Source organism: Aquarana catesbeiana, linkage group LG12, assembly GCF_042186555.1.
Source record: "Aquarana catesbeiana isolate 2022-GZ linkage group LG12, ASM4218655v1, whole genome shotgun sequence".
In the NCBI taxonomy this organism is placed as follows: domain Eukaryota; kingdom Metazoa; phylum Chordata; class Amphibia; order Anura; family Ranidae; genus Aquarana; species Aquarana catesbeiana.
Window position 1 is genome coordinate 165879812 of NC_133335.1, and position 6547 is coordinate 165886358.

The window sequence follows — 6547 nt, forward strand, 5'->3', positions numbered from 1 at the left end:
ATTTGCATTTTAAGGAGTGTAATAAGTATTTGACCCCTTCACAAGACATGCCTTAGCACTGGGTGGCAAAACCCTTGTTGGCAATCACAGAGGTCAGACATTTCTTGTAGTTGGCCACCAGGTTTGCACCCAACTTTACAAGAAGGTCTTAAACCGAAGATCACCCCTCGTTTTTGTAGAAAATTATACGATTATATTTATATATATATATATTTATTATATTTATATATTTCTTTAATTTTCTCTCTCTACTTTTCATGAATGACAAAAGGCGTACTTTCGTCCCAGCTGGGCCACGGCGAAGTACGTCATTAACTCTTCTGCGGCAAGCCCTCTTCCTTCCCCATCGCTGCCGTCTGGGACCTGTGTGTATCTCAGAAGACGAGGTGGCCATTTAGAAAGCGACTCGCGCATGCGCAGTAGGAAACCAGCTGTGAAGCCTGAAGGCTCCACGGCCAGTGTTGCTTAGTTGACATTGTGTACTCCCTGGCCAGGTAAGTGTTCTGATTAAAAGTCAGCAGCTACAGTATTTGAAGCTGCAGACTTAAAAAAAACAAAACAAAAACGGAGTTACTTACCGGTAACATCCTTTTCCAGGAGTCTTTCAGGACAGCCACCATAGAGAGACACTGGCTCCTCCCCTCTCAGGAAAGACCGCCTTTCGCTGTCCCCTCAGTTCTTCAAGAGTACCACCGGCCAGCTGGGGAGACACAAGAATATGTCATACTAACCTTTATCGTACTTGATGATCTCATGCAATGAGTTCTCATAGATGCCTAACAATTTGGTACCGGTGCTGTCCGGAAAGACTCCTGGAAAAGGATGTTACCGGTAAGTAACTCTGTTTTTTCCCCCGTTCGTCTTTCAGGACAGCCACCATAGAGAGGATAAGTGAGCACCTTAGGGTAGGGTAGGATAAGCGACCTACCTTAGGGTAGGACTAATGCCTGCAGCACTTTATGCCCAAAGGCCTGGTCTTTGGCTGACAGCAGGTCCAACCTGTAGTGCTTCATGAACGTGGCAAAACTGGACCACGTTGCAGGCCTACAGATTTGTTCTGGAGAAGCACCAGCCCACCTCTGCTTGAGAAGTCACCACTGCCCTGGTGGAATATGCCTTAATAACCCTCCGGGGGCTCCAACCCCCCCCCCCCCCATCACATAAGCCTGACCAATGGCCAACCTTAACTATCTGGCTATCGTACGTCTAGAGCAGGGGTCTCAAACTGGCGGCCCTCCAGCTGTTGCAAAACTACAAGTCCCATCATGCCTCTTCCTGTGGGAGTCATGCTTGTAACTGTGAGCCTTGCAATGCCTCATGGGACTTGTAGTTTTGCAACAGCTGGAGGGCCACCAGTTTGAGACCCCTGGTCTAGAGGCTCTAGACCCTTTCTTAGCCCCTGAAAATAACACAAAAAAGAATCAGATTTCCTAAATTGTTTTGTACTAAGTACTGTGGGACACACCTTTTAACATCCAATTTATGAAAAAATATGTTCCCATTCCCTCACAGGATTCGAACAGAAAGTAGGTAAAATAATTTCTTGGCCACCTTTTTTACAAATCAAACGGCCCGGGAAAACCTGAAAAAGAGGTGCCCTAATAGAGAGGGCTTCGAGTTCACTCACTCTCCTTGCCGTGGTGATCGCCACCAAAAAGACCATTTTGAGGGTGACCAATTTTAATGGACAGGAACCCAGTGGCTCAAAAGGTTCCCCTGTAAGGGCCTGTAAAACTAAAGAAAGATCCCACACAGGGAAGGGGGGGATTCTGACTGGTCTCTGTCTGCCTAAGGCTGTGAAAAACCTAGCTATCTAAAGGATCTATTGCTAGCGGCTTTTCCAGGAAAACGCCCAGGGCGGATATCTGTCCTTTCAAGGTGCTACGGGCAAACCCTTTGTCCGCTCCTGACTGCAGAAATTCCAATACCGCTACAGAACTGCGTACATAGAAGGAGCTTTCTGTGCACCAACTATTGAAGCGTCTCCACAGCTTTAAGTAGATAGCTTGAATCTCTCTTTTCTGCAACTTAGGAGAGTCGCCACTAAACGATTTGAGAAGCCTTTGCCCTTCAGCAACTCCTACCCAGTAGCCACGCTGCGAGATTCCACTGCTCCACCTGGGGACAACAGATCGGCCCCTGAGAAAGAAGATCCACCTGGATAAGCAGAATCCAGAGTGGTTCCACAGCCAGACCCCTCAAGAAGGAGAACCACGGCCTCCTGGCCCAGTGTGGCGCGATCAGAATGAGGGTTGTGTTTTCCAACTGAAACTTTCTCAGTACTGCTGGAATCAGTACGGGGGGGGGGGGGGGGGAAGAGACATAACACCTGGAGAAATGCCAGCTCTGATCCAGTGCATTCCAGGACTTCAAGAGCGAGTCCATCCTTCTTCCTTCTGTCCATGGGGTCTGAAAGAGCCCCCATGTCCTCGAAGGCCAGGTCCGTATGTCTGGAAACCTGTGAAAAAGCTGCATCTAGCCTGGGAGATTTATTCCAGACTAGAGCCTCCTCGTCCGCAAAGGGAAATCTTCGTTTCAGAGCCCTTGAAAAGAAAGGTTTCCTGTCGGGATCTTGCCATTCCTTTTTGATGGCTTCGACCAAAACATCATGGACCAAGAACACCCTCCTTTTCTGTTCCCCCAGACCCTGGTACATCTGGTCACGGAGCGATAACGCCTTCTTTTTCTCTTGTGAAAAAAGAAAACTGAAGCACTGATGTGGATTCTCTATAAAATAACAAAACACCAGAAAAAATTTGTGAGCTGCAACCAACCAATTAGTGCTGTGACACCGTTGCTACAAATCAATATAAAATATGTTGGTGCACTTATCAAACTCTCCCCATCTGTTGGAGTGGTGCTTGTATATAAAATCCTAAACCATATAAAATACCCTGATATCACAATCAGTAAAGTGAATAAGTGCAAATAAATATATCAATAAAGTCAATGGATACAAATAAATGCACTCAAGGGTACCCTTGAGAAAGTCACGTGACATGTGATGATACGTGTGGGGAATAGGAGTCAGTGACCTCATCACATAGTGTTCGGCAAACACAGCGATAGCTGTATGAGCGGTGAAGCTGTCTGACCATTGTAACAAAAGCGATTCAGCTACTGTGAATGTGTGAGTGGATTACATTGATTGCCCAGTTTTGTAGCATTTAAAAACACTGCGCAATGATGGTTTTTCTTTTATCTTTATGTGAATCATCACCTTGCAAATGTAATTCATCATGCAACTCTTATCTGTGATAATTGAAATACAAGCAAGTTCATCAAAGGCATTTGATTGAACATTTAGACCTCAGCTGGATTAACACAGACAGACACTATTTAATGTTTTTTTTATTTTTATTTCTTTCATCAACATACATCTAGGGGCATGGGTTCCCTTATAGGTTTTTTGATGCATTTATTTGTATCCATTCACTTTATTGATTGATATATTTATTTGCATTTATTCACTTTACCGATTGTGATATCAGGGTATTTTTTATGGTTTAGGATTTTATATACAAGCACCACTGCAACAGATGGAGAGAGTTGGATAAGCGCACCAACATTTTTTATATTGATTTGTAGCAACGGTGTCACAGCACTAATTGGTTGGTTGCAGCTCACACATTTTTTTCTGGTGTTTGAAGCTGTCTGACCATTGTAACAAAAGCGATTCAGCTACTGCGAATGTGTGAGTGGATTACATTGATTGCCCAGTTTTGTAGCATTTAAAAACACTGCAATGATGGTTTTTCTTTTTATGTGAATCATCACCGTGCAAATGTAATTCATCATGCAACTGTGATAACTGAAATACAAGCAAGTTCATCAAAGGTATTTGATTGGACATTTAGACCTCAGCTGGATTAACACAGACACTATTTAATGTTATTTTTATTTCTTTCATCAACATATATCTAGGGATATGTGTTCCCTTATAGGTTTTTGATGCATTTATTTGCATCCATTCACTTTATCGATTGATACATTTATTTGCACTTATTCACTTTACCGATTGTGAAATCAGGGTACTTCTTTTTCTCTTGTATTCCCAAAGTGGTGTGGATAGCTCCTAAGAGATCCTCCTCTTCATCAAGGGAAAGTTTAGAATGAGAGGTTCTTGTGGATTCCCCATCCACTCCCTCTCCATTAGACTCCCCTTGGGAGTCAGAAGCGGCACTGTCTGGCTCCTCCTCAATTTCCTCTCTGGAGTCCCGTGGTCTCTCTCCACTAACAGAGGGAGTATCCATTGGACTAGGTGTAACACTGGTGGAGGATTGCTCCGGGGCTGCAGCAACTGGAAACTAGAAAAGAGTGCCTTAAACGACTGAAAGGTGCTAGAAAGCTCCTTGACGGACGCCGCCTGCTCCCTCACTAACCAATCAAGGCACTCCTTACAGAGCGCCTGGTCCAGGAATCTCCCAAGGTAACTTTGCATGCGGGACATTTCTTCTTAGAACCGTGGGTCCACATGTTTTTGTATGTGGCTTTCTGAAAGAGAAAGCAGCCGTAAATGTTTACGCCCACCTGCGCTACCACAGAGGACCACCGGGAGTGACCCCCGCCCCCCTCCCCCCCGACCAACCACCACCAGGGGCCCAGACGCTCTCCCCTTCCCCACGACAACCAGGAAGGGGAAACACCCGTGGAGCAAACCGAGATAGGTAAGGCAACACCGCCCCAGGGTTCCTCTTACCTTAGAGTGGCTGGTGCGGTTCTCTCCAGGAGCGGTCCATGAAGCCTCTGCCTCAGACATGTCCCGCTGAGGATGGATGGTCGAACGTGCCGACTACCGCTGTCTGCACTGCGAACGAACAGGTCGCACCAGCCGAACGCTCGGTCCGTTCTTGTAAGCCGCGGCGCCAAAGTGCCCGCCCCCACTGGAACTGACGTTACCTGTTGTCTGGCCCAGCCTCTAGCTCCAACGCTGGCTGCTTTGCAGGGGGGATCTGGTGCACCTCCCACAGCAGCCCCCTGGGCGGAAGAGAAGCAGACTTCCCCAGTCTTTCTCCTTCCCCAGGAGAAGCTGGGGTGAGCCGAATGCCACCAACCCGGGCCCCCTAGCCACCAGTATAGAGAGACCGTCTCCCCTTCTCATGTATGCCTGGCCTCAGCCCCCCGGCTGTTTAGCCCAGTTTCCTTAGTTATGGTGTTTCCTCTGGAGGGGAGACATCTCTGAGGGGCCGGCGGTATGGTAAATCTGGAATTGAAAGGCAGTGTTTCCTGAGAGGGGAGGAGCCAGTGTCTCTATGGTGGCTGTCCTGAAAGACAAACGGGGGGGAAAAAGTTGTGGCTGGAATGCCGCTTTAAGGTTGAGGCTGACGTTTGGTAACTCAAACCTTCAGCTCCCTCCACATATTTTCTATGGGATTAAGGTCTGGAGACTGGCTTGGCCACTCCAGGATCTTAATATGCTTCTTCTTGAGCCACTTCTTTAGTGGCTTGGCTGTGTATTTTGGGTCATTGTCATGCTGGAATACCCATCTACGACCCATTGTCAATGCACTGGCTAAGGGGAAAGAGGTTCCCACCCAAGCTTTGATGGTACATTGCCCCGTCCCCTTAGCAGAAAAACACCCCCAAAGCATGTTTCCACCTCCACGTTTGACAGTGGGGATGGTGTTCTTGGGGTCATAGGCAGCATTCCTCCTCCTCCAAACATGTTGTTGAGTTGATGCCAAAGAGCTTGATTGTGGTCTCATCTGACCACAACACGTTCACCCAGTTCTCCTCTGAATCATTCAGATATTCATTGGCAAACTTCAGACGGGTCAGTACATGTGCTTTCTTGAGCAGGGAGACCTTGCGGGCACTGCAGGATTTCAGTCCTTCACAGCGTAGTGTGTTACCAATTGTTTTCTTGGTGACTATGGTTCCAGCTGCCTTGAGATCATTGACAAGATTCTCTCGTGTAGTTCTGGGCTGATTCCTCACCATTCTCATGATCATTGAAAGGTGAGATCTTGCATGGAGCCCCAAATGGAAAGAGCTTTGACAGTTATTTTGTTTCCTCTATTTGCGAATAATCGCACCAACTGTTGTCACCCTCTCACCAAGCTGCTTGGCAGTGGTCTTGTTGCCTATTCCAGCCTTGTGTAGGTCTACAATCTTGTCCCTGACATTCTTGGACAGCTCTTTGGTCTTGGTCATGGTGGAGATATTGGAATCTGATTGATTGCTTCTGTGGACAGGTGTCTTTTATACAGGTAACAAGCTGAGATTTGGAGGACTCCCTTTAAAGGGGTCATTACCTGTATAGAAGACACCTGGGAGCTGATTTATAGGGATCAAAAATGTATTTCACTCATTAAAATGCAAGTCAATTTATAACTTTTTGAAATGCGTTTTTCTGGATATTTTTGTTATTCTGTCCCACTGTTTAATAAACCTACAATTAAAATTATAGACTGTTCATTTCTTTGTCAGTGGGTAAATGTACAAAATCAGTAGGGGGATCAATACTCCCCCCCCCCCCCCCTCACTGTAGTTAAAACCCCCAAACATTTCTGAAAGCAGCAAACCTGAAGATTAAAACATGGTCATT